Source organism: Cavia porcellus, unplaced genomic scaffold, assembly GCF_034190915.1.
Source record: "Cavia porcellus strain 051 isolate PalLab524CR breed Dunkin Hartley unplaced genomic scaffold, mCavPor4.1 scaffold_31, whole genome shotgun sequence".
Taxonomy (NCBI): domain Eukaryota; kingdom Metazoa; phylum Chordata; class Mammalia; order Rodentia; family Caviidae; genus Cavia; species Cavia porcellus.
The window spans coordinates 38328043-38344474 of record NW_026947514.1 but is presented as its reverse complement, the minus strand read 5'-3'; the positions used below and the strand labels follow the sequence as shown (position 1 = coordinate 38344474).

General features: G+C 36.0%; 1 protein-coding gene across 1 annotated transcript in view; it reads right to left on the bottom strand.

Moving 5' to 3' along the window:
• The window catches only part of Kcnh5 (potassium voltage-gated channel subfamily H member 5), a 330578-nt gene that overhangs the window by 306138 nt on the left and 8008 nt on the right, over window positions 1–16432 (bottom strand). The window lies entirely within an intron of this gene.

The following is a 16432-nucleotide window of genomic DNA, read 5'->3' as shown; positions in this document are numbered from 1 at the left end:
GAACTTATTTTAAAAACTGGTACAGTACTTGCCTAGCATGAGTAAGACCCTAGGTTTAATCCTCGGCACTGGAAGAAAAACCCTAACCTAGGAAATATGTTTTTCATTCATCAATATGCTTCAAGTTTGAGTCCAGTAATTTAGAACATAGAAGAATGAAGCACTGGGATGAAGATGGCAAAGTAAAGGCCAGCAATATACGGTAGTCTCTCCAGGAATCGAGAGAAATGGAAGAAGAGCTAACAACAGCAAAACCAGAAAACACAGAGAAATGGAAGACAGCACAGAAAAAAAAACGAAGCAGTCTAAAATTATCATATTAATTATTAATTATCATAGTTTGTGTCTAGATGTCCCCCCAAAGCCTCACGCAATCATGAAGTGGGCTTCTAGACTTTGTGATTAATTCATGGTCCAATGCTGGGATTATGGGTGTGAGTGCTACACCCACCCTAGGGTAGGTACGGCTAACATGCAACGTAAGGAAGAGAAAGTCTTCTCTCTGTGCTCCTCCCTTTGTTCTTGTTGTTTTTTCTGTCTCCCACTGCCGTGAATGTTGCCCTCTGTCACACCTCCCTGCCTTGGAGTCAACTGATTATGGAATGAAATCTCCACAAACTATGAGTTAAATATTCTTTAATTCCTTCCGTCCTCAATTTTGGCATCAGGTCTTAGCAATGAGAGAAAAGTAACCAAGACATTGATTTGGTGGCCAGGAAGAAAAACCCATCTCCATAAATACTAGGAAAGTCCACAAAGGGTCAGGAGCTCCAGGGGAAAACAGTGGACCAAACCAGGATCACTAGCCCTAAGAAAAGCCTACCACTATTGTAAACCATGAATGCAGTGTTGGATTTTATACCAAGTGCAACTCCTACATGGCAGGCTGGAGTTGGAGAAGAAATCTATTGCAGCATCTGCCACATTTGATACAAATCAGGAATCATTTCATGAGTTGTTTATCACTGAGCTATTCCAGATTACTATAGAATGATACATGTCAGAGTGTCTGAGGTAACCCTACCACAGTGACTAGGCGATCGACAGCCACAACAGTCAGCCAAGGAGAGGGGACAGGGTAGTCACAGACACCCTGAGAAGTTTAAGCAGTCATGAAGAACACGTTGGCCCTGCATTCTGTAGTAAGAAGTCAGGCTAATCACATGCGGTTTTCTGAGAGGTCTGGTTCTAAAAGTTCTGGCATTAAATTCCACAATTTCTTAGGACCTGCTTCCAACACAGGGCTCAGCGATCTGCTTGCTTTCCCCATCTGCAAGCGTGATCAGGGATACACTTCAGCTTGGACAGCTGCTACAGCAATGGGCATAGGGATGCTGGAGCAAGGGAAGCACCTACCAACACACTGGCTGTAAAACTAGGTGGAACTAGCAGTGACACTGAGCACACAGAGGGGCACAAACACCAGGAGTGACAGAGTGACACGTACTTAGGGAGACACCACACCACTGACTGGCCCCACCTGAAAGCAAAGGAGGGGCAGGATTCACAATACACATTTGACAAAGTGAGTGAGAAAAGGCAGGACTCGGTTTTGACTCTCTAACCCTCCCCCCGTATCTGGTGGATACCAAAAATGAGGACCTGTAAAAAAAACACTCAAACATACAGAGAAAAATTGGGGGGATCAGCTCTCTTTTTATTTTTTTTGGAGGACTGTGGTTTCTTTAACACTTTCTTGGCAGTTTTATTTTTTTATTTCTTGTTTCTTTTAGTTTTATTATTTTTATCTAATTCTCTTAACTTTCTTTTATTCTTTAATTCCTCCTCTTTCTCTTCTTCCTTTCCTTTTCAAATTCTACTTCTTTCATTTTTCCCTTTCCCTATCCCCTCCATTTTTATTATTACTAGCTTCATAAGTTTTTAGATATTTAGCTGGCTGTATGCTATTGTAAAACTCTTTTCTGTTAATGGTAGTATAGTTGTTGCATTTTGTAGATACTCTGTGTCAGTATTTGGTTTGTCTTTGGGCCTATATTTACTGCAGCTCTCTTTTCTATTATTAATGGTGGTACAGTTGTAGTTTTCTCATTCCTTTGATGTCAATATGCAATTTGTCATTAGTTCTCCCACTATTGCTGATTTCTTTGCTATTGCCAGTAGTTAATTGCTGCTGTTAATTGATTTATATTGTATACCAAATCTGGACTGTTTTTATATCATCAGCATTACCGTAGTTCCTTTTTTCTTTCATTGTGCTAGAGAAAAGCCCCAAATGAAAGCTGGTCACTGAGAAGACCCTAGGTTAGGTTCAACCTAGGTTAAATGGGAAGAGAAGGACAAACCCCTAAACAAAATCAAACATGGGGACATGTCACAGGGAGAGAAATCTAACTAAGAGATCTCCACAGTACTGGCAGAGTGATTCTGCCCTATCTGACTTCAAGATGCAAGAGAAAACAATAAAAATATGAGAAAAGAAGGCAGTAATATGCTTCCAAAAACACTTAACTCCCCAAAAGCTGATCTCATGGACACTAAAGTAAGTTAAATGCAAATGACTAAACAACAAAATGGTCAACATGTTTGAAGAGCTCAAAGAAGAAATATGAAAGCAATTTCACAAGATTTCATAAGCAATTTCATCAAGTGAGCTTAAAGACGATTTTATTAAACATATAAAGGATTTCGTTAAAAATATCTGATGAATTTAAAGAGGAAAATAATAAACTACTCAATTTGAACAAGACAATACAAGATATGAATGATCAGTGTGGTAAATAATTATAAATTATAAAAAGAAAGCAAGCAGAAATACAAAATATGAAGCTAGGCATGGTGCCACATGCCTGTAATCCCAGCACTCAGGAGGCTGAGGCAGGAGGATCAGTAGGAGTTCAAGGCCAGCCTGAGGTCCATAGTGATACCCTATCTCAAAAAGACGAAAAAAAAGACATCAAAAAATCAACAGAAACTATGTGTAGCATATCAGACCAACATGAAGACAGTATCAGAAACTAAAGATGAAGTAGACCTTAGTAGATCATAAACTCTATAACAACCTAAAAATGACAAGACACCATACAAGCTGGATCCAACGGCTATTAGATGATTAAAAAAAAACAAGAGCAACATCAGAATTATAAGAACAAAGTAAAATTTAAAAGGTGACTCAAAAGGCATGCGAAGTTTAATCACCAAAATCATGGCAGAAAACTTTCCAAAACTTGAGAGGGATTCAATATTTAAGTACAACAGGAAGATAAAACCCCACACAGCCATGATCAGAAAAGAACATTTCCACAACACAACATTCCAAACGTTCAACAAAAGCAAAGAACATTAAAAGCTACTAGAGAAAAACAGTAGATTACTTACAAAAGCAAGATCATCATAATTACAGCTGATTTCTTGGCACAAACCTTAAAGGCCAAGAAAGGCTGGAGGAAAGTGTTTCAAGTCCTGAAAGAAAACAATTGACAACCAAGATTTCCATATTCTGAAAAATTAGCCTTCAAAACTGATGAAGGCATAAAATCATTTTTAAAAACAGTGAGTGAATACTAAACCAGCAGAAGATACTCTAGGAAATTCTAGGCTGAGACAGGGAGGCCACCAGCACTAACAACCCCCCAAAAAAGTACAGCCGTTCTTCACTTAATGAACAAGATCCATTCCTGTGACTTGGTCATTAATTGAATTGCTTACTAAATGAGAAATTACAACACATGTAACGTGTTGTATAACACAGTATGTAGTATGTGCAACACAGTATTTAGAAAAAAAGGAATGGTTAAAGGAAACTCCAACTTGATGACTTTGCTTTTGTTTGCATAACTCTTACATGCAGTACTGCTCTGTATAATAGAACATATAACTACAGTGCTCCACTGTACAGTGCAATCAGCAAAAATTACAGTACTTCTCTGTAAAAGAAGCCACCATAAGGCCATATGGCTGCTCATTTCCCTGCATCATAAAACCTAATGTGGGTCATAAGTCCAAAAAGTGAGTTGTAAGTCTCAACAGTTGTTAAATAAATAGGTTAAACAAGGAATACCTGTATACATCCCGCTAGGCTTTCCTAGTGAAACAAAAGGGATAAAAGCAAAGAATTGGTACTAGGAAAACAGTGCAATGACAGGATTCAGTACATACTTTCCAATAACTCGATGTTGATAGACTTAACCCCCAATTCAAAGACATCCTGGCAGACAGGACCAAAAAACAAAACGCAACCATATATTGCCTGCACGTCCAAAAAGAAGTTCATATCCTAAAAGAGAAACGTGCAACCAGAATCTGCAAGCAAGTAGGAGTAGCTGTTGTATTTTCAGAAGCAACAGACTTCAAGCCAAAACTGATCAGAAGCTATCACAAAGGGGTAAAGGAAACAGTTCTCCAGGAAGAGTTAACAAGTATAAGCATCTATGCACTGAATGCTAGTGCACCTAAATTCATGAAACAAGAATTATCTGAAATAAAAGGACATACAGGCACCAACACAACCACTAAAGGGACTTCAACACTCTGTTCTCACAACTACACAAGTCACTCAGTCAAAAACTTAGCAAAAGAAATATTAGGCCACACAGCAGAACAAACCACCTTAACAAATATTTACCCAACAACATTTTTCACAGAAATACCCAATTTTTTTTCCAAACTATAACACCTCTTAGGTAAGACAGCATGCTTAAATAAATACAAAAAATAATCTCCTGCATAATATTGGATAATTGTGGAACAAAGCAAGAAATCAACAGCAAAGTAAACCACAGAACCTACATGCACACATGGAAATTAAGCAATACATTATTGAATAATCAGTGGATCCCAGAAGAAGTCAGGGAAGAAACAAAGAAACTCTTAGAATTAAATGATAATGGAAATATAATATGCCAAAATCTGTGGGACACAATGAAGCAGTTCTAAGAACTTTGTAGCATACACTGAAAAAACTGAGTGATCCCAAATAATGTGAGTAATCACAAGTAAGTAACTTGATGCATCTCAAGGCACTAGAAAAACAATACAGTCTTAACATGAAATTTAAAAAGTGGAAAAATATAAACAGCAGGACAGAAATTAATGAAATTGACACTGAAAAAAAAATTCAAAGTTTCAGTGAATCAAAACTTTGGTTCTTTGAAAGACTAAGCAAGCTGATAAACCTTTAACCGCAGCTACCAAAATAAAAATAAATAAATAAAAGCCATATCAATGAAATTAGAAATGAAAAAGGTAAAATCACAAACTACACCATCAGCATGCAGATGGTTATAACACTACAGTATTTCAAAAACTTATACTCCAAAAACTTTCAGAACCTAGAATAGAGAAATTCCTATACATATAAAAATTACCAAAATAGAATCAAGAAGATATAAAATCATGAATATACTGATATAACAAAAAATAAAAGTAGTAATAAGAATTTAACCAACATAGAAAAACCCAAAGTCCAGGACATTGATCACAGAATTTTTTAGAACTTGGGAACGAACTAATAAAAATCCTCCTCAAACTGTTCTATAAAACTGAAAGGGAAGGAGTACTCTTCTTCCTGGGAGTTAGCATTACACTGATACTAAAACCAGACAAAGCCTTAACAAAAACAGAAAAATACCCATTGATCTCCTTAGCAAACATAGATGCAAAACTTCCTCAGCAAGATACTGACAAACAGAATGCAGGAAATCATTAAAACGATCACACATCATGATCGAGGTGGCTTCATCCAAAAGACATAAGGATGATTCAACATACATAAATCAGTAAGTACAATCCATTACAAAAATAGAAGCAAGGACAAAAATCATATGCACAAAAGGCCTTTGATAACATGCATCATCCATTCATGATTTAAAAAAAAAAAGCCCTGACCTTTTCTCAAACTGATAAAAGCCACTTATGACAAACTTCTGGGAAAAAACTGAAAGCTTTTCCTCTAAAATCAGGATTCTCACCATTCCAGTTCAATATACCATTCCAAATCTATTATAGCCAAAGAAATGAGGCAAGAGAAAAAATAAAAAGAAGGAAAGAAGTCAAAATCCTTATCCACAGATGGCATGATCCTTTACATGTAAGACCAAAAATCAACCAAAAGACACCTAGAAATAATAAACAAATTCATCAAAGAAGCATGATACAGAATAAGTACACAAAAATCGTAGTATTCCTGTACACTGACAACAAACCCAATGAGAAACAAATTGGGAAAACAATTCCATTCACAATAGCTTCACAAACAATAAAAAACTTACCTAAAAGTCACCTAACCAAGGAAGTAAAAGATATTTGTAACAGAAACTGTATTACTCTGAAAGAAGATACTGAAGAGGACATCAGAAAATGGAAAGACATTCCCCAATCCTGGATAGGCAGAATCAATACTGTCAAAATGGTCATATTTCCAAAAATGATATATAAATTTAATGCAGCCCAAATCTGAATACAAGCGGCACTCATCACAGAACTAGAAAAAAGCCCTAAAATACATCTGGAACTGGAAAGGGCCCAACAGATCTGGGCAACAAGAGAAAGCGGGCGACAGCACAGTCTTGAACTGCAAGTGATACCACAAAGCTACAGAGATAAAGGCTACACAATACTGACAAATAAATAGACACATGGACCAATGAAAGAGAACTGAGATCCAGAAACAACCACATCACACTAGTATGTCTAACCATTAATAAAGAGGTCAAAATACTCTGGGAAAAAACTTCTCTTGGTGCTGGGAAAGCATGCAGAGCAATGAATCTAGACCTGCATCTCTCACTCTCTACTCAACTAAGGCCAAGACGGATCAAAGAACTAGGTATTAAAATGGAAACTATTTGCTAGAAGATAAAAACAGACAAAACCCTTGAAAACATAGGCAAACTGAAGAGTTTTTGAATAGATCCTTAATTATACAAGAAATAATACTAAAAAAACAAAGAAGATTTTATCAAATTAAAAATTTATGCAAGGAAACAGTGAAGAGTGAACAAACAACCTACAGAATGAGAAAAGTATTTTACCAGCTTAAAAAAAAACAATAACCCAAAAAAGAGACCCCAATAAAAGCAAATTTTCAAAATGGGTATTTAAAAATGAGTAGACATTTCTCAAAAGTTCAAATGGCCAATTAAGTACATGAAAAAATGTTTAGCATCTCTGCAAATCAAAACAACACTGGCATTCCACATTACTCCAATAAGAACGGCAGTCAGGAAGAACTCAAAAAATAACAAACACTGGTGATACTGTGGGAACAGGGGGGAAGAACCTTGTTGGTGGGAGCATAAACTGGTACAACCACTATAGAAATCAGTATGGAGATTTCTCAGGAAACTAAAACTAGAAATTTCATTTAACCCAGCTCTATTCCTATGGGGTATCTTCCCAAAAGAATTGAAGACATCACATTAACGTGATACATGCCCACCCATTACATACCAGCCACAATAGCTAAATGTTGTGAATTTCCTAAATGACCATAAGCCAATGCATGAACAAAGAAAATGTGGTATTTATACATAATAGTACCACTCAGCCATAAAAGGATAAATTTGAGTCATGAGTATGAAAATTGTACTTTGAGACCATAATGTTAAGTGAAACAAATCAGACACGTGAGCTTAACTATCACATGGTTTCTATATATAAAACCTAAAGTATAAATAATTTAAAGAGCAAACTAAAGGAGGTAGATATTTTGCAAACAGGAAGGGGACCTAAGGCTAGAAGAGAGGAAGGGAGAGAAAGGTGTACAAAAAAGACTAAGAAAGGTATGTGTACCGCCCCCCTGAGGAATGTATCTAATATGTACCAAAACCACATGCTAATAAAAAGAATGAAGCAGTGAGGCTCTGTGCTAGCCATTAGGCTTTAACAATTGCACTTCAGTAACACTGAACCCAGGCTTACAGGAAACTGCTTCTATCAATTCTGAATGTTTTCTAAAAATCTGGCTGTGTAAATTAACTATAATAATAATAATACAAGAAGTCATCAACAGGTGAATGTTCGTAACAGTCAAAATACTCAAATATTCTCTCACCACTTGCATTTCTTTTTAATAACGACAAGGGTGTAGCTGTAAACCATCCTGCAGAACTTTTAATTAAATCATCGCTTTCCTTGTAGAAAAAACTAGTGGTAGTGATTACCACACTCTGAGTAATTACAGATGTTAAATAATGAATAACATGAGCAAAGTCTTTATAAACAAACTGGTGGAACAAAAAGTCTTTATGAATACTGTATATTACAAAGGAGACCTTTTTACAACTATGACGCACATGCAAAAGGTCATGTGATTTGTGCAAAAGGTGCATGCAAGAACCCAGAAAAAATTTTTAATGTGACTACAAACCAAAACCTGTAAAATTATATTTATCAGTGGAAACTACAAATACAAAATAAAATATTTTAAAATAAGAAATAAAATAGATTTTTTAAATGACTGAATTATAAGATAAGAACTGCCAGTGAAATATCCATGATCTTCTTTTGTAAATGTCTATTATTAATTAGAAGATTCTATGTGTATATGAAATATTCATGTAACAGCTCCCTTTCCCTGCAGTCATAAAATTTCTTGTTCCAACAAATGAGAAAGCTGATATGAATAAATATTCAGAACAAGACAGCAAATTAATTAAAATTGCTTCCAGAAAATTTTAATTTCCTTTAGCTTTAAAACATGTTAGGGAAAAGAAACTTGGTTACAGAAGGATAACTTCTCTGCAAAGCAGATGAATCACAAATCTACAAACTATGACCATCTAGAAGTTTCAGAAACATGAAGCCATTAAGAAAACTACCCACTGAGTTCAATGATCATCAGCATCTGCATCAACCAGTCTTGACAGGGCAACTAGTCCTCCTCTCTTACCACATATACAGCCATGAATTCTGGAAATTGAGCCTTCCTTGACCTCCAGGCTCTTCCTGTCCTTGCAGAAACTTATAAACAATCTCTAAATGTTTCAAATATGCCATATGGCCTTGTATTAAGTCTAATATCAGAGTGCATGGTGGTTAATCTTGATCATTAACTTGATTGACTTGAGATATATCCTAGGAGAGCTGGGAAGTACACTTTGTGTGTCGTGTTGAGTCACTGGAGGCATGACCTTGAGGATCCTATCTGGTCCCTGGCCACTTCTCTCAGGCTTTTGCCCTTCTGTTTCCCAAATGCCATGAGTCCAGCAGCTTTTCCCTCCCACCTCTTTCTGCTGTGATGTTTCTGTCTTCGAACTAGCTGACCATACACTATCACCTCCAAAACCATAAGCCAAAATAAGTCTTTTCTTTTTTAAAGTGTTTGTATCAGGTATTTGTCTCAAAATTACTAACCTGGCTAATACAGAACATTCTACTAACCAGGAGATGGAGTTTCAGAAGTAATACTTCCACACATCAGCAAATTCAATTTTTGGATAGATTTTGGCAAGAGACTTAAGCTTGAAAACGATATATTCTTTTGAGATCATTTGGTATCCTCTAAGAAATAGACATGACATAAAATAAGTACTTTTTCCTCCAGTATTAGAAAGTTAAAAACCAAATCATTGGCCCTTAATTCAACATGGTCCTATAGGGCCATTTGAAAAACTTTAAAAACAAGTAGAGCATGGAATGGTGGTGATCAGAGGCTGGGGAAAGAGCTGGGTGAAGAAAGTGGCAGCTGATTAATGAGTACAGATTACAGTTAGAAGGAATGAGAGTTCTGGGTTGTACTGCGGAGCAAGGTGACTACGGTTAATAATAATGCATTGTGTGTTTCAAATTGCTGGAAAAGAAGATGCTAAATATTCTTACCACAGAAAAATGACAAATATTTGAGACAATGGATATGCTAATTAGCCCAAATTGATCACTGCATAATGTATACACACGTCAGAACATTACATTGGACCCCATAAGTATTTGTAATTATGATCCATCAATTCAGAATGAAGTTTTTTAATATGGCCCCTAGAGATAACTACTGATATCTCTAAATCTTGATTGCACATTTACTTGGGAAGGGGTTGAGGGAAATAGGAGTGCAGTGCAGTTACCCATCTGAATGCCCAGAGATTCTGTTTAAACTGCTCTGGATTGGGATCTGAGCATTAACATTTACACTTAAATCTCTAGTGGTTCTAAAATGAAGCCAGGATGAAGGAGCACTAATCTAGTGCAATAATTCCTAAATACTGGCAGCTGCAATCGAATTGTGTTACACGTGTCAAAAATAGACATTGCTACATTCTAATGAAGATGCACTGAATTGACTCTCTCAGGATAAAATATAAAGACACAACCATTGAGAAGTCTCGTGCTCAGCCAAGTTGGAACCCCTTGATTTGGTATCTTGCTCCTCTCAGAGTGCAGCAGCACTGTGGGGAGCTGATAAGCAACACAGAATCTGGGACACCCCCAAGATTTTCTGTATCAGAACCTCTATTTTAAGATGATCACTTGGGCGATTCCCATGTATATGAATTTATCCATCTTGGGCACCTTTTCCTTTCTACTGACAGAAAAGCAAACCAGCAAATTTAAAGGACTCAACTGCTAAACACAGGCAAAGAGCTTCTGATAAGGGAAACCACAGAACCAGGCCTTGCTGTGTAAGACTTTTACTCCATCACAGTTATTCTGCATTGTCTATGCTTTTGTTTTCTTTAGCTTTATTTAGTATAAGGAAGCATTTCCTCTTTACAGATAATTTTTTGAGATAAGACAAAAAGAATTCCATTTAGGTGAGTATTATTATGTATTAATCCTACTGCTAAAAGAGACCACGCATAAATCAGGAGATCAGTAACCCTGGCTGCCGAAACTTTCTCGGAGAAGAGAGATTATCGTCAGTTGATGAAAACACCATAAAATCATGTCAGTTTTTCCCATTCTACAACAGTTCCAGGGATACAAAAAAAAAAAAAAAAAAAAAAAGTTGTCCTTTGAGCTGTTCCAACACAATTACACTGGAATTTTTTTTTTATTGTTTTGAATCATGAAAACTATAGCTTTGTTGGATTTAGAAATTAGAGGACATTAACAATGGGGACAAGAAAGAGAAGTAAGTGGAGAGAAGTAGGCCAAACAGTGCAAATTTTCAGATTTTCAGGACAAATTAAGTATAAAGATCTAATGTATAAGCATGAGGACTATCTTAAATATTATCATATCATATACATATCATATATCATATATGATCATAATAATTTTATCATATACTGAAAATTGCTGAGAGATTTTAGCTCTTACCATAAAAAAAAAATAAGAAAACTATGGGAGGTGATGGTTAGGTTTTTTGTGACTATAGTAATAAATTCATTAAATATGTATTTCAAAAGATCATGTTATATATTTTACACACAATACAGTAAGTTATTTGTTAAAAAAAGATGCATGTAGGAAAACAACGGTGGAACACCTTTTTGCAAACTTAAATTTCTGCTCTTTTTCCCAACTTTGTTACTCTAGAAATTACCCTAGAGAGAGTACCTCAAAGTATTAACAAGAATTTTCGGGTATTTTAAGAAATGATAAGACACACAAAGGCATTTTAGAAGAGTGGGGATCATGGAGTGGAGGTGAGAAAGCAAAGGACATCACAAATGAAGGAATCACATCACTTTCACTGATCCATGATTTTGATTCTGGGAAGAGCCAACTGGATTTTCCCTCTAATTACATTCAACATTGAATACATACATTCCCAGAATGCATCGCTCTCATTCTCAAAGTTCTAGGACCCGGGCAAAGTCCTCCCGCGGTGACAAAGCGCAGGCAGAGGTCCAGGGGAAAGCCCCAGCACAGGGTTGTTCACAGATGCTCTTTTAGTCTCCCAGAAAGGACCAAGCACAGGCATTCAGTCACAAGATTTCACACTCTGCAACTCTCCAAATCCTCTAATTCGAAAGAACTCAACACATCTTTCAAAAATTTATAAACAGGAAAGTAAATATAAACCTTGAAATGAATGAAATAAAATCTATACAGCAATCTCTCACTTCTTCTAAAAGGCACTGGTTTATTGACTGACTCTGTTCTGTTATGTCACATTTGGTTCTGCTCTCTTCAAAAAAAGTAATAAGAACTGTGGGAGTAATAAAACCCAAAATGTGTAATTGTCATTGTACAAAAGAGAGGAAAAGAAAGTGCTCTAAAGTACATAACTGCATGTATATTTAAGTGTATAAGACAGATAGTCATATTGCTGAGTTTTGTTGGATCACTGAACAGAACTGTTTGCAGTCTCACTGTTTGAATGTCCACTTTATATGCTTTAATTTTGTAACTTGAACAACTATTTCTAAGATGACAATATGTAATCTGTTAACTAGTGATTTCCTGTTTATTTTTTCTGAAATTCTGTATAACTTGTACCCTTTTTCTGCTTCTTTTTCTTTTTCTCCTTAAATAAATTTTTTTAAAAAGCCTTTTCAGTGATACAGATTGTTGAATATTAATTACAGTCAGACATTGGTGTCCACTGCTTTGAAACTCGATGAATCTGGTATTCTATAAACTTTGACATGAACAATGTTTGGTACTCGAAATGTAAGCTAGAACATGTTCGTGTTGATTGCTTTATGACTCAGTATGCTTTCCAGTCAAAACAATTTGTATAGCACTCATCAGTTCTGGTATATGTCACATCTCCCAGAATCAATTAATGATGAGTACCAAGGTGCCACTGTATAAATTAGGCTTGGTTGGGGTTCTGATTTTATTCCAGAGTTTACTTTGTTTCTCATCTGAATCAGACTCTCATTAAAATCTGAAGTTGTATGTTTCTAATACGCAAGAAAAACCAGGCTAAACTCATCACCGACCTATGATAATTCGTTTCTAAATTCCATCAATGGAATGCAGAAATATGTTAAGCTAAGTTTCCTTGACTGAGCTCTTCTTTTCTTCAAAGAAATGAAAAGCAAACTAGGTGACAAAGTGACACAGCAGGTGATTTTTAGCATCGACTGTGAACATGGCCATCTTCCAGTTTTCCCCACCTCAAGGAAGCCCTCCCTCCTTCCATCTACACTCAGACAATGTAAGTCAAAAACCCTGGGAGTTATCCTCACGCGACCTTTCACACCAACCGACTCAGCACCAAATCCTGGTAACGCCACCAACACAACCGTGAGACGCAGCCAGTTCTCTCCATCTCTACCGTGACTAACCCCAGTCAATCATTTCTTGCCTGGATAATTTCAAGAGTCTTGTAGCTAAGCTCCCACTTCTACTCCTTTTTCGCGAAATCCTTAACCAAGAAACCACTGTGACCAGGATATTTGCCGAGTACACTTAGAAAATAATACAAAATCCTGCCCTTGAATAGGTAGGCCCCTAATGGTTATTTCCTCCTCTTTTTGTCCACTGTAACCCAAATACGTGTCTTTAAGGTTCAAAAACATAACTATTCATTTTGTTTTCTCTCTTTAGGGCTGTGCACATTATCTCTTTCCCTGAAACATTCTTCCCAGTTATCTCACTCCCCCAGCCTTTGAGTATCAAGTTAATACCATTTCCTCAGAAAGGCCTCCTTGACATTAATTTCTATCAAAATTAGTCCCTGCTACACATGATCACAGCACCCTGCCCTTTTAATTCATGATGCTTGCCATGACTTCTAATTATACATTTGATCTAGATCTGTTGAATACCTATTTGAACTCAAATATACTCAAATGTATTCATCACTACATACCTGCAAAGGTTTGTTGAGAGACTTTGGTCAAATAAAAAAATGCTGATACTATTTAGAATTATATGGTCAAAAAACAATTTCAAAGCAATGCTTACATATTGTCAAGAATATAGATACAGACTAAACTAAGCATATTTCAAGAACTGATAACACCACTTTTTTAAAAAAGTGTTCCTAAGCAGATTAGCTTGCACTTTAAATCAGCTTCTAAAAACTTGTAAATCAGTCTATATTATTATATTTTTAAATTTGTCTTCTCAGTGACAGACATCTATAGATATACTTATATTTCACGTAACAGTAATAGAACAAACCCTGAAGCATACACAGCACATTTTATTTGGGTTAAATAAAATCTTGGTACAGATGACTAAATGAAAGCATAAATAACATGTCATACTCACATGCACAACGTTAATTTCGGGTATGTGCATTGCCCACTTTTGTCTCAGTAACAGTACAAGGCTGGTTATTTCATGTTCTCATAAAGCATACCTTTTATCCTACACTTCTAGAGCAACAAACAGCTAAACAGGCATACGAACTTTGCACCTTCCACGATGAGACTAATTATTTTATAATAATATTGGCAACATTAAGCAGACCATCACTGTGGGAGTTAGAAATATGCAAAAAATATCTGTTAATTTATTCAAACTTGTTCAGCTGTCATCAAAGATAAAAATATGCCTCTACTTTTCATCTCCTTCAAGATCAAAGGTACATTTTTAAGTTTCCGTGTTTCTTTGAGGGCATTAACTTCGTTTCTCCATTTAGCCAAAGTGGTTCAGAATGCACGAGACACCTTAACATTTACTGCTGAGATTCTAATAGCAAAAACAACATAAACTTTGTTTCAGAAAAAATTTTCTCCACAAAATAAAAACTTCAATAATTCAGTTCCTACTTTTAATATCTGGCATTTTGTTCAAGAAAAGATGGATTTCTACAAAGTATATCGGTCAGAACCATTAGAGAAAAATATAATTGCAATAATGGCTTATGACTCACACACTCACAATACAACAAAAAACATTCACCTTGATGCAGATAATAGCAAATATTTATTGAATTTTATTACAATAAAATTTCTTAAAATACCTAAAGCCTCTAGGCATAAACTAGTTACATAATCTTGGGGAAGAAAACTTAATTAGTCAAGATGTTTTCATCTCCCCAGAAGTATTAAGTATTTACTCTTTAAGGATCATTTTAAATCCTGTAAAACCACAAATGTTTTTACAAACAAATCTCATCTTTTCTGAAAGAATTACACATTTTTTTAAGTTAACCTTAACGCAATCAAACATTAATGGCAAGTAAGTAATGAAGAACTTCAATTAAAAGACTGACAACCTGCATTCATGGCAAAAAATAAATGATAACAGAAGGGAGGCTTTTCTGAATGTATTACAATCCAATTAACTTTCTAAAGCTTTGTGCTTTTTAAAATTTCTATTTATAACAGAAGCAATAGGAGCTAACTGAGGAAATGATATAGATCTACGGGTTCAGTTCATTTTCCTCCTTGGGCCAATTTTCACTGGACCAGTTACAAAAAGACACTGACCTTTTTGCTTTTGGGGGGGACTTCTCAAAGAATGCCGGGTGCTGAGGTCAATTTTGCTCTAAGTGGGAGAGGAGGGTACACGGAGAAGGTAGGCAGGCATGAGCTGTTTATTTGGCTTTAGCTTGGGGATTTTATCCAAATTAGTAAACCTTAATAAAGTAAATCAAATGCTTTTAAGTTCAGTTTATGACTTAGAAAAGTCTCAATTCTTTCACTGTTTTGCTTTCTTTAAGTTACAAAGGAAAGGAAAAAAGAAAGTTACTCCTATCTTGCCTTGTGAAGAAGAAATAAGAAAAAGTAATTATTAAGTCCTTACTGTGAAGAGACACAACATAGATCTAAGAGATGTGTGGCTTTCCAGATCCTTCCAGAGACCCTAAAGGGAGGTGCTACAAATCTGGAGGCCCTGCGTCACCGCAAGTGAGGACAAGCCAGGCCACGCCAGGGTAATTCATGAAGATTACCAGCTGCCTTGACCATGTCTGCTTACAGGGAGCAAGGTTGCTCTTCCACAGTTATCCTCACCCTTGGAAATTCTTTATACCCGAGCTCAGCTAATGAGCTTGTAGTTCTTTCTTTGGTCCAATGTATTTCTCTAAACTGGATGCATATGAGATCAGTTATGGACATGTTTCATGCCCTGAAATGAGTCAGGACAGAAAATACACATGAATTCACCTACTCCATGCACAGCACTTTTAAGAAGATACAAAACAAATGGATGATAAATTTCTTGCCCCCAAAATTGATAATCTGGTTAGAAAGTAAGACTAATGTTGCACTAACTGGGAAATCAAAGATGACCTAAGAGTTCTACTGAAAGACAAAGACAAAAAGATTCCATGGATAAACATGAGAAAATCAATTTGTTTGAGACCAAAAGCAAATAAACAGTTCTGGCCGTACTCAGTTTTAGATAACTTGTGAGAAGAAGAAAAAGAGAATTTCTATTACTTCTACTACAAACACGGTACCATACAGAAGACAAAGTTTAAATTATGGCAGAAGACAAGCTTGCTTAGAAAAGCACAGTGAAGATGTAAGAAGAGATAAGCAAGGATCTGAGTGGCAAGTCGGTTTTTAGAAGAGTGAGAAGGGAAAGAAAAGGAAGGAGAAAGTAAAAACAAGAATCTGGGCGAAAAGAAAGGAGAACATGTAAAATCAGGAAAAGTAACAGATGAATCTGTGCATGGAGAGGG